Source organism: Hyla sarda, unplaced genomic scaffold (genome assembly GCF_029499605.1).
Source record: "Hyla sarda isolate aHylSar1 unplaced genomic scaffold, aHylSar1.hap1 scaffold_1229, whole genome shotgun sequence".
Classification (NCBI taxonomy): domain Eukaryota; kingdom Metazoa; phylum Chordata; class Amphibia; order Anura; family Hylidae; genus Hyla; species Hyla sarda.
The window spans coordinates 58759-79137 of NW_026607850.1; the positions used below are offsets into that span (position 1 = coordinate 58759).

Genomic DNA, 20379 nt, shown 5'->3' on the forward strand with positions numbered 1-20379 from the left:
CCTTACAGGGTTAAAAAGAAAGATTCCTACTTTCATTGCTACCTGCTTGCTGGCTAGCCAGCTAGCCAGCCCTGTGGGCCTTGCTGCTGCTGCAGCCAAAAAACAAAAGGTGGTGCTGCTGCTGCTTCTGCTTCTGCTTGTGTCTGGCCGCTGTTGGAGCGTCCAGGCACAGGACTTCTGCTGCTGCTGACTAAATGGCCTCCTTAATTGGATCATTTGAGTAGCCAGCACACCTGTGCAGGTAGGGCATGACATGATAGGCAGCTGCCTTGATAGCGGGTGGGTGCTGAATGTTCCTAATTGACAAAATAAGATTAATGCTTATGAAGAAATATAAAATCTCATCCCTTCCCCAATATCGCGCCACACCCCTACCCCTTAATTCCCTGGTTGAACTTGATGGACATATGTCTTTTTTCGACCGTACTAACTATGTAACTATGTAACATAACATGGGGGGGGGGGGGGTCTCCTGGCTGTTCACACAGGTGTGTCATTGCTGTACATTGACCATGCATTGCTTCTGTGGTATTGCAAAGGCAAAGACAAATGCTTCCAGCCATCCATTGCACTAATGGATTGGTCATCAGCTGGCTGTCTATGTCCCGCATCAATATAGACCAAAGTACAGAGGGTTAGGCTATGCTATTGTGCACCTACCTGATGCATCAGAAGGTGCGAGGCCCTTGCTAAATTCTGTGCACAGACTTTGAGATCTATACTTTAGACTGTATCTAAACCTGCTCCAACATGGACTGACATTCTGGCCTACTTTCAGCCGATGCGACTTGTCTGTCGCTGAACAGTCGCTTTTTATGTATTCAGCACCTATGTATAATGTTGAAAAAATGCTCTAGAAGCTAAAGTCGCAGAAATGTCACACATATTTGGCCTGCAACTTTCTGTGCGACAAATTCAGACAGGAAAAATCAGTATAAATCCTTAGAAAATTATCCCCCAGTGTCTCCATCTGCTGGCGGTATTGAATAAGCATTGCTGCACTGATGGGGTATGCATTAGACGAAAAAAAAGAAGAAAAAGAAGAATAATACGCCCAGAAAAGAGGCGAAAAGGAGAAAAACGTAAAAAAACGTGAAAAAAAAGTAAGAGGAAGAGAAGGGAAAAAAAGGTGGAAATGGGTTTAAAAGTGATTTCGGCGGAGAAATATATATATATATATATATATATATATATATATATATATATATATATACGCGCACACACACACATATATATAAACGTATTCTCCGTTGAGATATTGCAGCCGCTGCTGTGTCCAGGCCCAGGAGCCTTAGCACTGTGCTGTGATGTCACTCAATACCACTGACATCACTAGGTGTAAACAACATCTCTCCTTTGCTGTGTATGTGACTATGGAGCTGTTTGGTGATGTCGTCTATTATGGCCTTCATAGAAGCAACAGGAGATTGTTGCATCCATCTAGAACCCTCAGAACTACAGGGCTATGATGTCACTCACTTCCACAGGCCTTGCAGAGTGTAAACAACAACAACCCAGCTTTGTTGTGTATGTAACCATAGGGATTTGTGATGTCACCTAGAACCTTCACAGCAGCGACAGCTTTATGAGGAGCATCAGCACTGCTCTGCCTGAGCAGAACCATCACCGCCATAGGTTGTCAAATAACCCGGGTTTAACCCACACAGGTAAGTCCAATGGGGTGCAGGCATGTCCTCTATGCTTACAGCTTCCCGTGGGTGTTGGTTTGATACCGTTTGGGGACAGCCAAGGAGGCATCTGCAGGCAACAAAGGTAGGTGTGTGCTTGTGTGTGTGTTTCCTATGCAGATCCTAAGCCCAGTGTCACATGCAAGTAGGAGGAGTAAGAAGGGTTCCTGGCAAATCCGGGTTATGGATTGCATTTAAAAAGGCCCCGTGGGAGTGCAATGGGCCCCTGTCTTGCTGCTTAGCAATAATGGTATGGGTTTAGGTTCTGCTGTGTGTACTGGTGGTTGACTGCCCCCCAGCCCAGAGTGTGCATGGAAAATTGTCTGGCAGCCTCCCTGACAGCAAGCAGTGATAGTGCCCATGAAGGGCACCTTGTTGGGCCCGCCCCTTTCACGGTTATCGCTTCTCGGCCTTTTGGCTAAGATCAAGTGTAGTATCTGTTCTTATCAGTTTAATATCTGATACGTCCCCTATCTGGGGACCATATATTAAATGGATTTTTGAGAACGGGGGCCGATTTCGAAGCTTGCTTCCGTCGCCCTATGCATTGACCCGATACGGCAGTATCTTCGGGTACAGTGCACCACCCCCTTACAGGGTTAAAAAGAAAGATTCCTACTTTCATTGCTACCTGCTTGCTGGCTAGCCAGCTAGCCAGCCCTGTGGGCCTTGCTGCTGCTGCAACCAAAAAACAAAAGGTGGTGCTGCTGCTGCTTCTGCTGCTTCTGCTTCTGCTTGTGTCTGGCCGCTGTTGGAGCGTCCAGGCACAGGACTTCTGCTGCTGCTGACTAAATGGCCTCCTTAATTGGATCATTTGAGTAGCCAGCACACCTGTGCAGGTAGGGCATGACATGATAGGCAGCTGCCTTGATAGCGGGTGGGTGCTGAATGTTCCTAATTGACAAAATAAGATTAATGCTTATGAAGAAATATAAAATCTCATCCCTTCCCCAATATCGCGCCACACCCCTACCCCTTAATTCCCTGGTTGAACTTGATGGACATATGTCTTTTTTCGACCGTACTAACTATGTAACTATGTAACATAACATGGGGGGGGGGGGGTCTCCTGGCTGTTCACACAGGTGTGTCATTGCTGTACATTGACCATGCATTGCTTCTGTGGTATTGCAAAGGCAAAGACAAATGCTTCCAGCCATCCATTGCACTAATGGATTGGTCATCAGCTGGCTGTCTATGTCCCGCATCAATATAGACCAAAGTACAGAGGGTTAGGCTATGCTATTGTGCACCTACCTGATGCATCAGAAGGTGCGAGGCCCTTGCTAAATTCTGTGCACAGACTTTGAGATCTATACTTTAGACTGTATCTAAACCTGCTCCAACATGGACTGACATTCTGGCCTACTTTCAGCCGATGCGACTTGTCTGTCGCTGAACAGTCGCTTTTTATGTATTCAGCACCTATGTATAATGTTGTAAAAATGCTCTAGAAGCTAAAGTCGCAGAAATGTCACACATATTTGGCCTGCAACTTTCTGTGCGACAAATTCAGACAGGAAAAATCAGTATAAATCCTTAGAAAATTATCCCCCAGTGTCTCCATCTGCTGGCGGTATTGAATAAGCATTGCTGCACTGATGGGGTATGCATTAGACGAAAAAAAAGAAGAAAAAGAAGAATAATACGCCCAGAAAAGAGGCGAAAAGGAGAAAAACGTAAAAAAACGTGAAAAAAAAGTAAGAGGAAGAGAATGGAAAAAAAGGTGGAAATGGGTTTAAAAGTGATTTCGGCGGAGAAATATATATATATATATATATATATATATACGCGCACACACACACATATATATAAACGTATTCTCCGTTGAGATATTGCAGCCGCTGCTGTGTCCAGGCCCAGGAGCCTTAGCACTGTGCTGTGATGTCACTCAATACCACTGACATCACTAGGTGTAAACAACATCTCTCCTTTGCTGTGTATGTGACTATGGAGCTGTTTGGTGATGTCGTCTATTATGGCCTTCATAGAAGCAACAGGAGATTGTTGCATCCATCTAGAACCCTCAGAACTACAGTGCTATGATGTCACTCACTTCCACAGGCCTTGCAGAGTGTAAACAACAACAACCCAGCTTTGTTGTGTATGTAACCATAGGGATTTGTGATGTCACCTAGAACCTTCACAGCAGCGACAGCTTTATGAGGAGCATCAGCACTGCTCTGCCTGAGCAGAACCATCACCGCCATAGGTTGTCAAATAACCCGGGTTTAACCCACACAGGTAAGTCCAATGGGGTGCAGGCATGTCCTCTATGCTTACAGCTTCCCGTGGGTGTTGGTTTGATACCGTTTGGGGACAGCCAAGGAGGCATCTGCAGGCAACAAAGGTAGGTGTGTGCTTGTGTGTGTGTTTCCTATGCAGATCCTAAGCCCAGTGTCACATGCAAGTAGGAGGAGTAAGAAGGGTTCCTGGCAAATCCGGGTTATGGATTGCATTTAAAAAGGCCCCGTGGGAGTGCAATGGGCCCCTGTCTTGCTGCTTAGCAATAATGGTATGGGTTTAGGTTCTGCTGTGTGTACTGGTGGTTGACTGCCCCCCAGCCCAGAGTGTGCATGGAAAATTGTCTGGCAGCCTCCCTGACAGCAAGCAGTGATAGTGCCCATGAAGGGCACCTTGTTGGGCCCGCCCCTTTCACGGTTATCGCTTCTCGGCCTTTTGGCTAAGATCAAGTGTAGTATCTGTTCTTATCAGTTTAATATTTAATACTTACCTGGCAGGGGAGATACCATGATCGCTACGGTCTGAAGAACTCCAAGCATTGTGGTAGAGATTTTGCGTAGTACGATTGCAGTACTTTTCGTTCTTATTAGAACCGCATTTCTCTAGAGCATACCACCTGAAGATCGTCTCCTGCCTGCCTCGGAACATCTGAAGAAGGAGAAGATCTTGAAGACTGCAGCTCCGGAAGAAGCCGACGAAGAACCTGGAAGAAGGGAATCGGCGGTGAATTCCGGAACAGCGGCGAAGAGGAAGGCGGCGCAGAATCTTTTCGAAGAAACTCGCTGCCTCTGGAGAAGGATTTGCATAGCTCCTCCCACCGGGACCGGATCTGCATAGCTCCTCCCACCCGGGAAAGAAGACTTTGCGAAGCCTCTCTCCACAAGCAAGCAAGGAAGCGGAAAAGAGCCTGCTGGAAGAAGCCATGGCCTCAACCAGCAAGTCCACCCAGGAGGCTGCAGGGCAAGGCCTGGAGGTCCAGCCCCAACCACAGCAAGCTTCAACCTCCACCACGGCAAGGCAGAAGGGCGGCAGAATTCCTAACCTGGAAGCTCCAACCCTGGAGCCCTGGATGAGGCAGACTGTTGCCTTGAAGCTCAAGCCCGTGGACGGAAGGGTGCCGGACATGTCCCACGACGTGTTCTGCAAGAAGATGCTGGCGGATCAAGGCTTCCCCACGGCTGACACCCTGGGAATAGCAACCTTCTTTTCGGGAATCTTCTACATCACCTTTGCCACCATTGGGACCTGTAGAAGATACTGGGAGGTGGTGAAAGCGGCGAGTCCCGAATCCCCTTTCTCTCGCTTTGTGGGCAACTGCCTTATTCAAAGAGAGGAGAGGCGGGTGACGGTCTCAATGCGGAACCCACACACCCCAGGCACGGACATCTCGACCTTCCTGAAGCGCTTCTGCACCGTGGTGAGGGAGCCCACCCGCATCCTGAACTCACTCGGATACTGGACCTGCAAGTGGTCTGTGGTCGTCAGACTCAACAAGAACCCTGCTTCTCCAGACGGACTACAGCACCTGCCAACGACATTTTCCTTGGGCAACTCCACAGGACTTATCTTCTACCCGGACATGCCGCAGACCTGCAGGAGATGTGGCAAGATGGGCCACGAGGGCAAGGACTGTACGGAGGATGCCTGCAGGTATTGCCGTGTGACAGGTCACACGACCAAGGACTGCCCCAAGAGCAAGACCTGCAACCTCTGCGGACTGGCAGCCCACAGCTACAAGGACTGCCCCCAGAGGGAGAGAACATGGGCATCTGTGGCAGCGAGAGCACCGAAGCCAGCCCCAGCTCCGGAGCCAACACCACGGATGGCCAAGCCGACCAAGGAGGGTAAGAAGGCGAAAGCCACCACCCCTGCCCCGTCCCGCCCCTCCCCTGCACCTCCCGCCCCATCCCCTGCCCCTCCCGCCCCATCTCCTGCCCCACCCCGCCCCACCCCTGCCCCATCCCGTCCCACCCCTGCCCCATCCCGTCCCACCCCTGCCCCTCCTGCCCCATCCCGTCCCACCCCTGCCCCTCCTGCCCCATCCCGTCCCACCCCCACCCCTCCTGCCCCATCCCGCCCCACCCCTGCCCCCCGTACCCCACCCCGGCCCACCCCTGCCCCCCGTACCCCACCCCGGCCCACCCCTGCCCCGTCCTCCCCTGCCCGGCCCACCCCTGCCCCGTCCTCCCCTGCCCGGCCCACCCCTGCCCCGTCCTCCCCTGCCCGGGCACTCTCTCCTGCCCCCCGCCCCACCCAGCCTCCTTTCTCTCCTGGCCCAGCAGCACCTAACCCCCCTCCAGCTGCTGGTGCCCGCCCTTCGGAGGACTTTCCTGTGCTTCCTCCCCCAGGTACCATACAGAGGAAGAGGAAAGGAAGGGACAACGTATCAGAAGAGTCCCACAAAAGAAAGATAATCGAGACCTGCGAAACCCCTCAAGCTTCAGATGAGGAGGAGGAGATGGAGCAGGTCTGCGAGAGCCCTGAGGCTTCAGAAGGAGAGGAGGTGATGGAGCAGGCCCAAGTGGAGCAGGTCCAAGCAGAGCCAGTCCAAGCTCAATCTATGGAGGAGCTGCTGCAGGACCCAGAGGTTAAGAAAATCCTGGACACTCCGTCCAACACGGTCTACGACGAGTTCTTGGAAGGGCGCTACGAGAAGCCACACGAGCCGACAGGCGCCAGAGAAGAGGACCCGTCCGACCAGACTGGTAACTAGTATCAGAACTAACCTCTCTTTTTTATTCCCATGGCTGATCTCAACATCTTCTGCATTAATGTGAGGAGTATTAGAGCTTGGTTTAGATTCCAGACTGTTCTTACGTTCTTAGATTCCCAGAGGTGTGATGTTTACATGTTGCAGGAATGTGCTTTGTCTGCTTCTAGGTCTTACAACCATCTGGCCAGGCAGTGGCCTCACGGCCCTTCCTACTGGTCTGGTGGGGGCGACAATAGGTCTGCGGGGGTGGCCATCCTGATCAGGGGAGGTAACTTTGCACTTGATTCCGTCCGGGAGCTCGTCTGTGGCAGACTTCTTGTCGCAGACGGTTCCTGGGCGGGTGAGCCCGTGCGGCTCATCAACGTGTACGCCTCCCCTGAGAGGGATGTCCGACTGGAGGTTCTCCAGGCCCTGCGGGCTGAACTCGCCACCACTAGGGCAGTAGTGTTGGGTGGTGACTTCAACTGCCCCATTGAGGTGGACGGGCGCAGTTCTGGCACATCCGCCAACCTGGACGTGACGTCTAAACTGCTGATTGAGATGGTGACGGAGGCATCCTTGCAGGACGTTGTCGGGTCCATCGGGAACGGCTCCGTAAACTATACGTGGAGCCGCCCCGATGGCTCGCTCCGTTCTCGGATAGACTTCATCTTCACTTCGAGAGCAGTCAGAAAGGTGTCGTACTCTATGGTCCCCTGCTTCTTCTCTGACCACAGGGCCATTCGATTCCGGGGGACTCTGGGCCATGGATTCCCACCTGGCCCAGGCTCCTGGAAGTTGAATTGTGCCCTGTTGGAGCAGAGGGAGGTCATGGAGGAACTTAGGGATGCGTACCTTGTATGGCGAAATGACAAATGTCTGTTCAAGTGCATCAGCGACTGGTGGGAATATGTTAAAGTCGAATTCCGTTGTTTCTTTCAGGCAAAAGGCAGACAACAGGCGTGTGCGAAGAAGTGGGACTTGAGGAAACTGCAGCGCGAGCTGCGGTCCCTGCAGGACCTGCTCCAGTGTGGCTGGGACGTCAGGGAGGAGCTGGAGGAGACCAAAAAGAGCTTGAAAAGGCACTTTGAGGAGGAATCCAAGCGAATCGTCTTTCGTTCCAAGGTGGAGAACCTGGAGAAGGGTGAGAAATGTAACTCTTTCTTTTTCAGGAAGCTCCATGCCGGCCACACGCCCCTGACTGAGCTACGAGATGAGACCGGACACATGAGGAGCGGCAAGGAGGAAGTGATGGGGGTCGTCCACGACTTCTACAGCAACCTCTACGCCCCCAAGTCATCCGACCCCGAAGCCGCCGAGAGGTTCCTGTCAGGTGTCACTAACGTTGTTGATCCCGCAGGTGCGGCGGCTATGGACGATCCCTTGACGGTGGGGGAGCTGCTCTCTGCCGCTAAATCCTTTAAGCCCGGCAGGACCCCGGGCAGTGACGGTCTCCCGGCCGAGCTCTACGTAGCGCTGGGTGACCTGACCTGTCCGGACCTGTTGGAGGTGTACGAGGAGATGGTGGTGGGGGGCAGAATGCCTCCGTCGTTGAGGGAAGGGATGATCACGATCTTGTATAAGCGGAAGGGGGAGAGATGTGACCTGAAAAACTGGCGTCCCATCTCTCTCCTGAACGTGGACTACAAGATCCTCGCCAAGGTGCTGGCCAACAGGCTGAAACCTGTCATGGGGCAGATCGTCCATCCGGACCAGACCTGCAGCATTCCTGGCCGCAGGATTGCCGACAGCCTTGCCCTTGTGAGAGACACGGTCCATTACATCCAGGACCGCGGGGGCCGCGCCGCCCTGGTCAGCTTAGATCAGGAGAAGGCGTTCGACCGTGTCTCCCACGCATTCATGGACAGGGTTTTGCGCAGGCTGGGTCTGGGGAAGATGTTTTGCTCTTTTGTTAACGTTATGTATTTTGACATTTACAGCACGGTGTTGGTGAACGGCTGGAAGACTGACCCCTTTTCCATTCTTTCAGGGGTTAGACAAGGCTGCCCTCTTTCACCTCTCCTTTTTGTTTGTGTTATAGAGCTCTTCGCTGAGACTATCCGGCAGAGTGGAGAGATCAGAGGGATCACCGCACCAGGACCAGATCGCCACGAGGTCAAGTGCTCGCTCTACATGGACGACGTGACCGTCTTCTGCGCTGACCAGCGTTCGGTGACTGCACTCGTCCAGACCTGCGAGGACTTCGGCAGAGCTTCGGGGGCAAAAGTCAACTGCGGGAAGTCGGAGGCCATGCTCTTCGGGGAGTGGCACCTGGCTTCTTCCGCCCCCTTCCCCTTTACTATTAAGCCGGACTTCATTCAAATTCTTGGAGTCTGGTTCGGGAAGGAAGGAGCGGCCCTTAAGTCTTGGCAAGACCGACTAGGAAGGATAAACTCAAAGATCGGACTGTGGAGCTCCAGAAAGCTCACGATGGAAGGCAAGGCACTTGTCCTGCGGAGTGAAGTTTTGCCTGTGCTCCAATATACCGCACAGGCCTGGCCTCCCCATACCACCGTTTGCAAGGCCATCACCCGGACAGTATTTGGCTTCGTCTGGGGCAAAATGGACAGAGTCAAGAGGACCGTGATGTACAAGGAACCCCGCAAGGGTGGGAAGGGAATACCCGACATCCCCGCTCTGCTGAGGGCCTCCTTTGCATGTGTCACGGTGCAGCGGACTCTTGTAGAAAAGACTGGCTCAGCGGGCAGGTCCATGTCTCGCTTGCTTCTCATGCCCCTCTGGAGACAGCTGGGCTGGGACAAGTGGGACAGCTCCATCCCTTACAACTGGAACACTCCCTGGTTCTATGGGGATGTTGTCCGGTTTGTGAGGGAGCACCAGCTGGAAGGACTGAAACCAGACCTATGGAAGCCAAAGACAATCCACAAGCTCATCCGAGCTAAGGACTCGACCGAGCTGGTTCCGGGACTCCCCGCAGCCACTGCAGAGACAGTTTGGAACAATGTGGCCTCAAAGCGGCTTACCAATGGACACAAGGACTTGTCGTGGATGGCCGTCATGGGAGGTCTCTCTCTCAGGTCATTCATGCATGCCCGCAACCTGTGCAAGACCCGGTACTGCCCCCGTTGCCCCTACGTGGAGGAAACATCTTTCCACGTGTTTTGGCAGTGCCCCTTTGCACAGGGTCTGTTGGACGCCCTAGAACAGGAACTCAGAGACTCAGTGCCCAGGAGCTGCCTATCGTACCATTCGGTGCTTTACGGCCTGTTCCCTGGGACCCACGACGTGGAGGCCATCCAGGAGGCCTGGCGCCTTATGAACTGTTTTAAGGACGCAGTGTGGCTCTCCAGGAACCGCCTCGTGATCAACAGGGAAAACATGTCCGTCCGGGACTGCCGCAGGTTCATCAAGAACCTGCTTAGAGACTATTCCATCTTGGACAGCTCGGCCGTTGATGAGGAAGAAGAGGAGTGAAGACCCCTCTCCTTCTCCCATGTCTCCCTGAAGATACAGCCCAACAGTTTGGCCCTGTGATCCGCCCCCTCCCTACCCCCACATAGTCGCCCACACCCCTACCCCGATCACAGATTGTATTATTTGGTTTTTGTTTGATCTCTTGTGCCTTTATATTGCAGGATTGAGCTGAATGTTAGAGTAGCATGGTGTGCGATGTATAGCTTAGGGAACCTTTGCTGTGTATTGTACTATCATGCTTTGTGTGACTGTAATTTATTGTACGACTTGTAATGACTGAACGGAAAATAAAGCTCTTTCAATCAAAAAATCTGTTCTTATCAGTTTAATATCTGATACGTCCCCTATCTGGGGACCATATATTAAATGGATTTTTGAGAACGGGGGCCGATTTCGAAGCTTGCTTCCGTCGCCCTATGCATTGACCCGATATGGCAGTATCTTCGGGTACAGTGCACCACCCCCTTACAGGGTTAAAAAGAAAGATTCCTACTTTCATTGCTACCTGCTTGCTGGCTAGCCAGCTAGCCAGCCCTGTGGGCCTTGCTGCTGCTGCAGCCAAAAAACAAAAGGTGGTGCTGCTGCTGCTTCTGCTGCTTCTGCTTCTGCTTGTGTCTGGCCGCTGTTGGAGCGTCCAGGCACAGGACTTCTGCTGCTGCTGACTAAATGGCCTCCTTAATTGGATCATTTGAGTAGCCAGCACACCTGTGCAGGTAGGGCATGACATGATAGGCAGCTGCCTTGATAGCGGGTGGGTGCTGAATGTTCCTAATTGACAAAATAAGATTAATGCTTATGAAGAAATATAAAATCTCATCCCTTCCCCAATATCGCGCCACACCCCTACCCCTTAATTCCCTGGTTGAACTTGATGGACATATGTCTTTTTTCGACCGTACTAACTATGTAACTATGTAACATAACATGGGGGGGGGGGGTCTCCTGGCTGTTCACACAGGTGTGTCATTGCTGTACATTGACCATGCATTGCTTCTGTGGTATTGCAAAGGCAAAGACAAATGCTTCCAGCCATCCATTGCACTAATGGATTGGTCATCAGCTGGCTGTCTATGTCCCGCATCAATATAGACCAAAGTACAGAGGGTTAGGCTATGCTATTGTGCACCTACCTGATGCATCAGAAGGTGTGAGGCCCTTGCTAAATTCTGTGCACAGACTTTGAGATCTATACTTTAGACTGTATCTAAACCTGCTCCAACATGGACTGACATTCTGGCCTACTTTCAGCCGATGCGACTTGTCTGTCGCTGAACAGTCGCTTTTTATGTATTCAGCACCTATGTATAATGTTGTAAAAATGCTCTAGAAGCTAAAGTCGCAGAAATGTCACACATATTTGGCCTGCAACTTTCTGTGCGACAAATTCAGACAGGAAAAATCAGTATAAATCCTTAGAAAATTATCCCCCAGTGTCTCCATCTGCTGGCGGTATTGAATAAGCATTGCTGCACTGATGGGGTATGCATTAGACGAAAAAAAAGAAGAAAAAGAAGAATAATACGCCCAGAAAAGAGGCGAAAAGGAGAAAAACGTAAAAAAAACGTGAAAAAAAAGTAAGAGGAAGAGAAGGGAAAAAAAGGTGGAAATGGGTTTAAAAGTGATTTCGGCGGAGAAATATATATATATATATATATATATATATATATATATATATACGCGCACACACACACATATATATAAACGTATTCTCCGTTGAGATATTGCAGCCGCTGCTGTGTCCAGGCCCAGGAGCCTTAGCACTGTGCTGTGATGTCACTCAATACCACTGACATCACTAGGTGTAAACAACATCTCTCCTTTGCTGTGTATGTGACTATGGAGCTGTTTGGTGATGTCGTCTATTATGGCCTTCATAGAAGCAACAGGAGATTGTTGCATCCATCTAGAACCCTCAGAACTACAGTGCTATGATGTCACTCACTTCCACAGGCCTTGCAGAGTGTAAACAACAACAACCCAGCTTTGTTGTGTATGTAACCATAGGGATTTGTGATGTCACCTAGAACCTTCACAGCAGCGACAGCTTTATGAGGAGCATCAGCACTGCTCTGCCTGAGCAGAACCATCACCGCCATAGGTTGTCAAATAACCCGGGTTTAACCCACACAGGTAAGTCCAATGGGGTGCAGGCATGTCCTCTATGCTTACAGCTTCCCGTGGGTGTTGGTTTGATACCGTTTGGGGACAGCCAAGGAGGCATCTGCAGGCAACAAAGGTAGGTGTGTGCTTGTGTGTGTGTTTCCTATGCAGATCCTAAGCCCAGTGTCACATGCAAGTAGGAGGAGTAAGAAGGGTTCCTGGCAAATCCGGGTTATGGATTGCATTTAAAAAGGCCCCGTGGGAGTGCAATGGGCCCCTGTCTTGCTGCTTAGCAATAATGGTATGGGTTTAGGTTCTGCTGTGTGTACTGGTGGTTGACTGCCCCCCAGCCCAGAGTGTGCATGGAAAATTGTCTGGCAGCCTCCCTGACAGCAAGCAGTGATAGTGCCCATGAAGGGCACCTTGTTGGGCCCGCCCCTTTCACGGTTATCGCTTCTCGGCCTTTTGGCTAAGATCAAGTGTAGTATCTGCATTTGGTCTGGTCGGAAGGTGTCTGTGGTACCCCGCTTCTCGGCCTTGGGGGATTGTCTCTCCTTACGGAGGGACTTCACCCCCTTGCTGCTATTGGGGAGCGGGCTTAGTCCACGGACAACGGGTTGCGATCCCCCTGTCTCTGGGACCTTGTGTCTCAGAAGGCATTTTCGGTACGTTGAGCGTTACCTGTAGCTTCGGAAGCACCTAGGGTACCCCCGACCTCTGCCTTGGGTAAGGGTTCCGCTTTTATAGCGGGATTCCGAGCCCCTGCTGCTATTGGGGAAGGGGCTTAGTCCCTGGGTGTGGAAGATGCCGTTCTCCTGGGCTTTCCCCTCTGGGGAAATGTCGATGCGAAATACCATCCGCATAGAGGTGTCGGAGAGCCATCGTCAGTTGAAGAACCTCCGCTTCATTGCGGAGGTGATTCTTCTTGACTACTTCCGCCTCAATAGGGAGGACATCCTGTGTCTAAATGACCAGGAAAGCCGTGGCCTGTATACCGTCACCTTCACGGCCACGGCGTGTTGCGATAACATCTATGCAACCTTGTCTGGTGCGGACCAGAGGGACGATCGACTCGACGGTCTTTCGTTCCAGTTCCTCTATGGTGAGGAACATATACCGTTGGTGGTGGCTATGCACAGCCCTCATGTGACCACGGAGGATATAGCCACTTTTCTTCGGCGATACTGCGAAGAGGTGCGATTCGCAAACAAAATCTTGAACTCCGTGCGGTTCTGGAACGGCAAGAGGAAGTTCTGGGTCAAGCTCCGTAAGGATCCCGGTGGTATTGGGGGTCTTTGCCATCCGCCCCCAAATTTTGCCATCGGGAGAGTTCGGGGCTTCCTGTTCTATCCTCAAATGCCTATGTATTGCCGAAATTGCTTGAGGTTTGGCCACACCCAGGAGACCTGCGGCGCGGAGCGTGTGATTCGCTGCAATAGGTGTGGCCAAGAAGGTCACATAGCCTCAAGATGTAGCCATACGATAAGGTGCAACCTCTGCGGAGAGGAAAATCACGATTTTAATTCCTGTCCCCATAAAGCAAAAACTACGATGGGTGGGTCAAGGCTGGGCCCACCCAAAGAGGGGACAGGACAAAAGACGTCCTTTTTTAAGATGCCCAAACCCCAGATGGCAGGTACTGATGGGTCCAGGCCCAAGACCTCTGGTGCTCCATCGGGGGGCCCACCGGTGGTAGTGCTAGGGGGAGGCCATGGGGATTCCACGAAGCCCGGGCGGGTGATCGAGTTTACTGCCCGGGAAATTGAAAGACGTCGATCGACTTCCTACCTGGCTCAAGAGCCCGCCGAAACTTCTGAAGGGGGCTCACCTGTGGCGGGTGGCAGCCGACGGGCCTCGGTGGGGGCAAAAGTGGACCCAAAATTGCAGCATAAGCCAGGTACTGGCTTGGCCCAGGGTCGCCCTGCTCCGGACGAAGAGGCCCCGGTGAAAGCCCGCCGGAAGGGGAGCCAGGTGGCCAGGTCTGAGCCCGGTCCTGTTACTCCGCCTATACAGGACAGGGCCAAGAAGACAAGTGGCGCCAAACCAGGGTTTGCTGCCCCGCCAGCAGTGGACCCGGTGGGTAAAACTGGCCATCGTCGATCGATGGGGAAGTTGGAGCAACAGTCCTCAGCAACGCTTGCTGGGGAACAAGCGATGAAAACTTCCCAAGGTAGCGGCAAAGGTTCCGGAAAAGAGGCCTCACAGGCCCCTGTGCAGCAGTTCCAGTCGTCAAATGATGAAAGAAGACGCAGATCCATCAGCCGGGGGCCAGAGATTACATCGAGTGAGAGCAACACAGAGGATATGGACAGCAGTGTGACATTTAAAAGACAAAGAGAAGAAGAAGAGGAAGACATTCAAAGGAAAGCGGCGTGCCGTAGTTCGGACGAGAGCGAGCTCAGGGTCGGGGCATCATCGATCTCAAGCTCCGACCCTCAGAACATCAAGGAGCTGATGACCCCGCAGGCGGGGGATGACGGTACGCAGCTTATTATTGACTTTGATTCTCCAAGCACGGACTCTCCATAAACTATGCCTATCCCTGTAAAAATTGCCTCACTCAATGTGAGGTCCTTAAAGAGCCCTGATCGCAGGGCTGCTTTATTTTCTTATCTAGAGACATGTGACTTTGACCTTTGCCTGCTACAAGAATGTGGAATCCCTAGTAAAATGGACTATAAAGACTTAAAAGAAGACTGGAAGCTGGGCCCATCCATATGGTCCGGTGCAAATGACTGTCGTTCTGTGGGTGTTGGGCTGCTCTGCCGAGGCCAGTCCTTTTCTATTCATACAGTAACTGAGATTGTGCCTGGCAGAGCTCTTTTAATTCATCTATATTTTAATGGACTTTTAATTCGTGTTTTAAATGTGTATGCCCCTCCTGATAAACAGGAGCGGGCAGAACTATTTGAAATTTTACCACTGTTTTGTGTTGGGTCTTCCCCCCTGCTGGTGGGAGGTGATTTTAACTGCATACGTGATGGGGAACACCGGCAGGGTGGGGATATTAATCGTAAAGACCGCACTTCTTACCTGCTTAAAAATTTTATTGATGATTTTAATTTGAAAGATTGCTGGAAGGATCTCTTGCCGGAGGACCCAGGCGCCACATGGTCCAATGGAAGAGTGAGCTCCAGAATCGATTTTATTTTTTCCTCTAGAGCTTTTAAACCCCTGAAATGCACGCTCGAGCAGAATATCTTCTCTGATCATAAGCTCCTCTTGGTGGGCCTGGAGCTAGAGGGGGAGCAAAAAGCAAAAAGGGGCCTCTGGAGATTAAACACCACACTCCTAGAGGACCCTGAGATAAAAGAGGAGTTTGTGCGGACCTACCAATGCTGGCAATCACAAAGAAAACCCCACGAGCCTATGCTGCACTGGTGGGAGGGCACCAAATCTAAAATCAGATTTTTTTTTATCAAAGCAGGTAAGAAGAAGGCAAAAATGGAAAAACAGTGGTTTTATGTTCTTAACATGCGTTTAAATGTACTTTTTAAATTGAAAGAAGCTGGTATGGATGTAGAAAATGATATTTTAAACCTTAAAACTGAAATAAAACATGCCATAGAAAAGAAAGGGAAACAAATCATTTTTAACTCACATGTGCAGCACCTGGAGGAGGGCGAGAAATGTTCCCGTTTCTTTTTTAAAAAAGTGATGAATAGGAGGGATATCATCCAAAACCTTGAGGGTGAATCCACTCCAAAAGGCATGTTAGATGCAGTTTTTAACTTCTACCAGCTTCTTTTTAATAAGAAAGATCTTAATCCATCCTTTTTAGAACATGTTCTTAATTCCCTTGATTTTAAGCTAGATGTTTTAGACCAGGAGGTTTTATCCCGTGATCTTAACTTAGATGAACTTTTATTTGTTTTTAAAAGTTTTTCTAGTGGGAAGGCCCCTGGGGAAGATGGTTTACCCATCGAATTTTATTTAGCTTTTTGGGATATTTTAAAGGATGATATGGTTTTATTGTATAAAGAAACTTTTATTGTTAATGAACTTCCCCCTTCCTGGAGGAGGGGGATTGTATCATTACTTTTTAAAAAGGGTGAAAAGGATATGCTAAAAAATTGGCGCCCCATCACACTTTTAAATGTTGATTATAAAGTTTTAGCCAAGTTATTAGCTGTCCGTTTTAAACCTTTTATTCATAAATTAATTCACCCAAATCAGGTTTGTGGGGTACCTGGAAGGTCTATAGCTGAATCCCTAAATATTTTAAGAGATGTTTTATGGTATTTTAAGGATAGAAATCAAACTGTAGCAATTTTATCCTTAGACTTTGAAAAAGCCTTTGATAGGGTCTCCCATGAATACCTGTTTTTAGTTCTTAAAAAGATGGCAGTGCCTGAAACGATTTTAAGCCGAATCATGCTTTTATACCGATCCTGTTTTAGTCAAGTCTCTGTTAATGGCTTTTTAACCAGCGGTGTTCCTCTTTTATCAGGTGTCAAACAGGGCTGCCCCCTGTCCCCACTCTTTTTTATTTGCGCAATCGAACCCACTGATGGCCCTCCTCAGAAAAGACGGGTAGTAAGAGGCGTACCGATACCTGGTGGAGGAGGGACCCATCTAAAGGTGTTGGGGGTACATGGATGATGTCACCATACTGTGCCCGGACTCTCCATCCATGAGGGGGGCATTGAGGAACACCAGCTATTTCTGCGAGGTCTCTGGTTTTAAGCTAAACACAGATAAATGTGACTGTTTTTATATTGGCTCCTGGGATTCATCCATCACCCCAGGAGTCACAATGCAACAGGATCAAATTAAAGTTTTAGGTATTGTTTTTAACCAGGTCAATGATGGGAGCCCTAACTGGGATTCAGCTATAGCTAAGATGGAGAAGAAGATTTTAATGTGGAATCTTAGAAACCTTACCATGGAGGGGAAGATATTTAATAATAAAGATGGTTTTACTCCCTATTATGCTATACATTGCCATGGTATTTCCTCCATCTATTTTATACATTAAAAAAGTAACTAGAATTGTTTTTACTTTTTTATGGGGTTCAAAAATGGAGAAATTAAAGCGTGATGTTTATGTACAAAAGTAAAGATAATGGCGGGAAAGATGTTCCTAACCTTTTTACTTTCTTTTACATAAAGTATTTCTGTTTCTGTTTTAAAATTATTAAATCCGATGGCATTTTTAGCTGCTTTTTAAGGTACGCTGCGGGCATGGTTTTTAAAAGATGGTTGCGCATCCCTCTGAACGCTCCGGTGCTTCTGTGTCCCCCAAAACATTATGTGGTGTTGGAAAAGACAGTCAGGCTCCTAGGTCTCCAAGATTTGGAGCCTGACATACTGGGGGACCAGAGAAAGGTATCAAAGGTCCTCAGGCGGAGTGAGGTTACCCTGGCAGTGTCCAATTTCACACAGGCAAGATCCAAAAAAGGTATGGCGGAACGTGTACGGGAAGTTTCTGGCGAATGTACACAGGGATCTTGCCTGGGCAATCGTCCACCAGTGCCTCCCTACTCGTGAGTTTCAGCACAGGCGAGGACTGGTGGCGAGAGCCAAGTGCCCGAGAGATGGCTGCGGAGTGGACGAAACGGTGCTGCACATATTTTGGAACTGCCCTTTTGCACGGGAGCTTTGGAGGAAGGTAGGCCCACTTTTGAAGTGGGCCTGCGGCCTAAAAGATTTTAATCACGAATGTGTCTTTTACGGTCTTTTTAACTGCCCCAATTTTAAACAGCAGATGATCTGCTGGATGATTATTAATTGTTTTAAAAATGCCATCTGGAAAGTTAGGAACATCTTACTTTTTAAACATGATTTTATTGATGTTAAAAACTGTATAAAGCTGGCCCTGAGTGAGATGTACATCTATTACCTAAGAGACAAGAAACAGTTTGGGGGCCAGCGAGGCAGCATCCATGTGGTGTCTGCCTCTATGGAACGAAATAACAGTATAATCAGTTTTTATGACATTTTGTATAATGTTTTATCCTGCCATTTTTATTTTTTCTCCTTTTATTACTGGTTTTATTATTTGTATTTTAAAACTTTTGTGAACCTTTTATTATTTTGCATTTTAAATTTTGTATGGTTTCTTATTTATTCAATAAAATTTTGTTGAAACCTTATCTGTTCTTATCAGTTTAATATCTGATACGTCCCCTATCTGGGGACCATATATTAAATGGATTTTTGAGAACGGGGGCCGATTTCGAAGCTTGCTTCCGTCGCCCTATGCATTGACCCGATATGGCAGTATCTTCGGGTACAGTGCACCACCCCCTTACAGGGTTAAAAAGAAAGATTCCTACTTTCATTGCTACCTGCTTGCTGGCTAGCCAGCTAGCCAGCCCTGTGGGCCTTGCTGCTGCTGCAGCCAAAAAACAAAAGGTGGTGCTGCTGCTGCTTCTGCTGCTTCTGCTTCTGCTTGTGTCTGGCCGCTGTTGGAGCGTCCAGGCACAGGACTTCTGCTGCTGCTGACTAAATGGCCTCCTTAATTGGATCATTTGAGTAGCCAGCACACCTGTGCAGGTAGGGCATGACATGATAGGCAGCTGCCTTGATAGCGGGTGGGGTGCTGAATGTTCCTAATTGACAAAATAAGATTAATGCTTATGAAGAAAATATAAAATCTCATCCCTTCCCCAATATCGCGCCACACCCCTACCCCTTAATTCCCTGGTTGAACTTGATGGACATATGTCTTTTTTCGACCGTACTAACTATGTAACTATGTAACATAACATGGGGGGGGGGGGGGGGGGTCTCCTGGCTGTTCACACAGGTGTGTCATTGCTGTACATTGACCATGCATTGCTTCTGTGGTATTGCAAAGGCAAAGACAAATGCTTCCAGCCATCCATTGCACTAATGGATTGGTCATCAGCTGGCTGTCTATGTCCCGCATCAATATAGACCAAAGTACAGAGGGTTAGGCTATGCTATTGTGCACCTACCTGATGCATCAGAAGGTGCGAGGCCCTTGCTAAATTCTGTGCACAGACTTTGAGATCTATACTTTAGACTGTATCTAAACCTGCTCCAACATGGACTGACATTCTGGCCTACTTTCAGCCGATGCGACTTGTCTGTCGCTGAACAGTCGCTTTTTATGTATTCAGCACCTATGTATAATGTTGTAAAAATGCTCTAGAAGCTAAAGTCGCAGAAATGTCACACATATTTGGCCTGCAACTTTCTGTGCGACAAATTCAGACAGGAAAAATCAGTATAAATCCTTAGAAAATTATCCCCCAGTGTCTCCATCTGCTGGCGGTATTGAATAAGCATTGCTGCACTGATGGGGTATGCATTAGACGAAAAAAAGAAGAAAAAGAAGAATAATACGCCCAGAAAAGAGGCGAAAAGGAGAAAAACGTAAAAAAACGTGAAAAAAAAGTAAGAGGAAGAGAAGGGAAAAAAAGGTGGAAATGGGTTTAAAAGTGATTTCGGCGGAGATATATATATATATATATATATATATATATATATACGCGCACACACACACATATATATAAACGTATTCTCCGTTGAGATATTGCAGCCGCTGCTGTGTCCAGGCCCAGGAGCCTTAGCACTGTGCTGTGATGTCACTCAATACCACTGACATCACTAGGTGTAAACAACATCTCTCCTTTGCTGTGTATGTGACTATGGAGCTGTTTGGTGATGTCGTCTATTATGGCCTTCATAGAAGCAACAGGAGATTGTTGCATCCATCTAGAACCCTCAGAACTACAGTGCTATGATGTCACTCACTTCCACAGGCCTTGCAGAGTGTAAACAACAACAACCCAGCTTTGTTGTGTATGTAACCATAGGGATTTGTGATGTCACCTAGAACCTTCACAGCAGCGACAGCTTTATGAGGAGCATCAGCACTGCTCTGCCTGAGCAGAACCATCACCGCCATAGGTTGTCAAATAACCCGGGTTTAACCCACACAGGTAAGTCAAATGGGGGTGCAGGCATGTCCTCTATGCTTACAGCTTCCCGTGGGTGTTGGTTTGATGGACAGCCAAGGAGGCATCTGCAGGCAACAAAGGTAGGTGTGTGCTTGTGTGTGTGTTTCCTATGCAGATCCTAAGCCCAGTGTCACATGCAAGTAGGAGGAGTAAGAAGGGTTCCTGGCAAATCCGGGTTATGGATTGCATTTAAAAAGGCCCCGTGGGAGTGCAATGGGCCCCTGTCTTGCTGCTTAGCAATAATGGTATGGGTTTAGGTTCTGCTGTGTGTACTGGTGGTTGACTGCCC

The 20379-nt window shown here is 49.2% G+C and overlaps 2 non-coding genes and 3 pseudogenes across 2 annotated transcripts; all 5 read left to right on the top strand.

Annotated features, from left to right (window-relative positions):
• Positions 1-2086: 2086 nt before the first annotated feature.
• Positions 2087-2277, top strand: LOC130303494 (U2 spliceosomal RNA). Its single transcript, XR_008853554.1, has one exon. It is a non-coding gene; the product is annotated as a U2 spliceosomal RNA (small nuclear RNA).
• Positions 2278-4351: 2074 nt separating this feature from the next.
• LOC130303504 (U2 spliceosomal RNA) lies at positions 4352-4530 on the top strand (annotated as a pseudogene).
• Positions 4531-10348: 5818 nt separating this feature from the next.
• On the top strand, positions 10349-10522 carry LOC130303499 (U2 spliceosomal RNA; annotated as a pseudogene).
• A 2086-nt stretch (positions 10523-12608) lies between these two features.
• On the top strand, positions 12609-12826 carry LOC130303505 (U2 spliceosomal RNA; annotated as a pseudogene).
• Positions 12827-18221: 5395 nt separating this feature from the next.
• LOC130303500 (U2 spliceosomal RNA) lies at positions 18222-18407 on the top strand. The gene has a single exon (XR_008853559.1). It is a non-coding gene; the product is annotated as a U2 spliceosomal RNA (small nuclear RNA).
• Positions 18408-20379: the final 1972 nt, after the last annotated feature.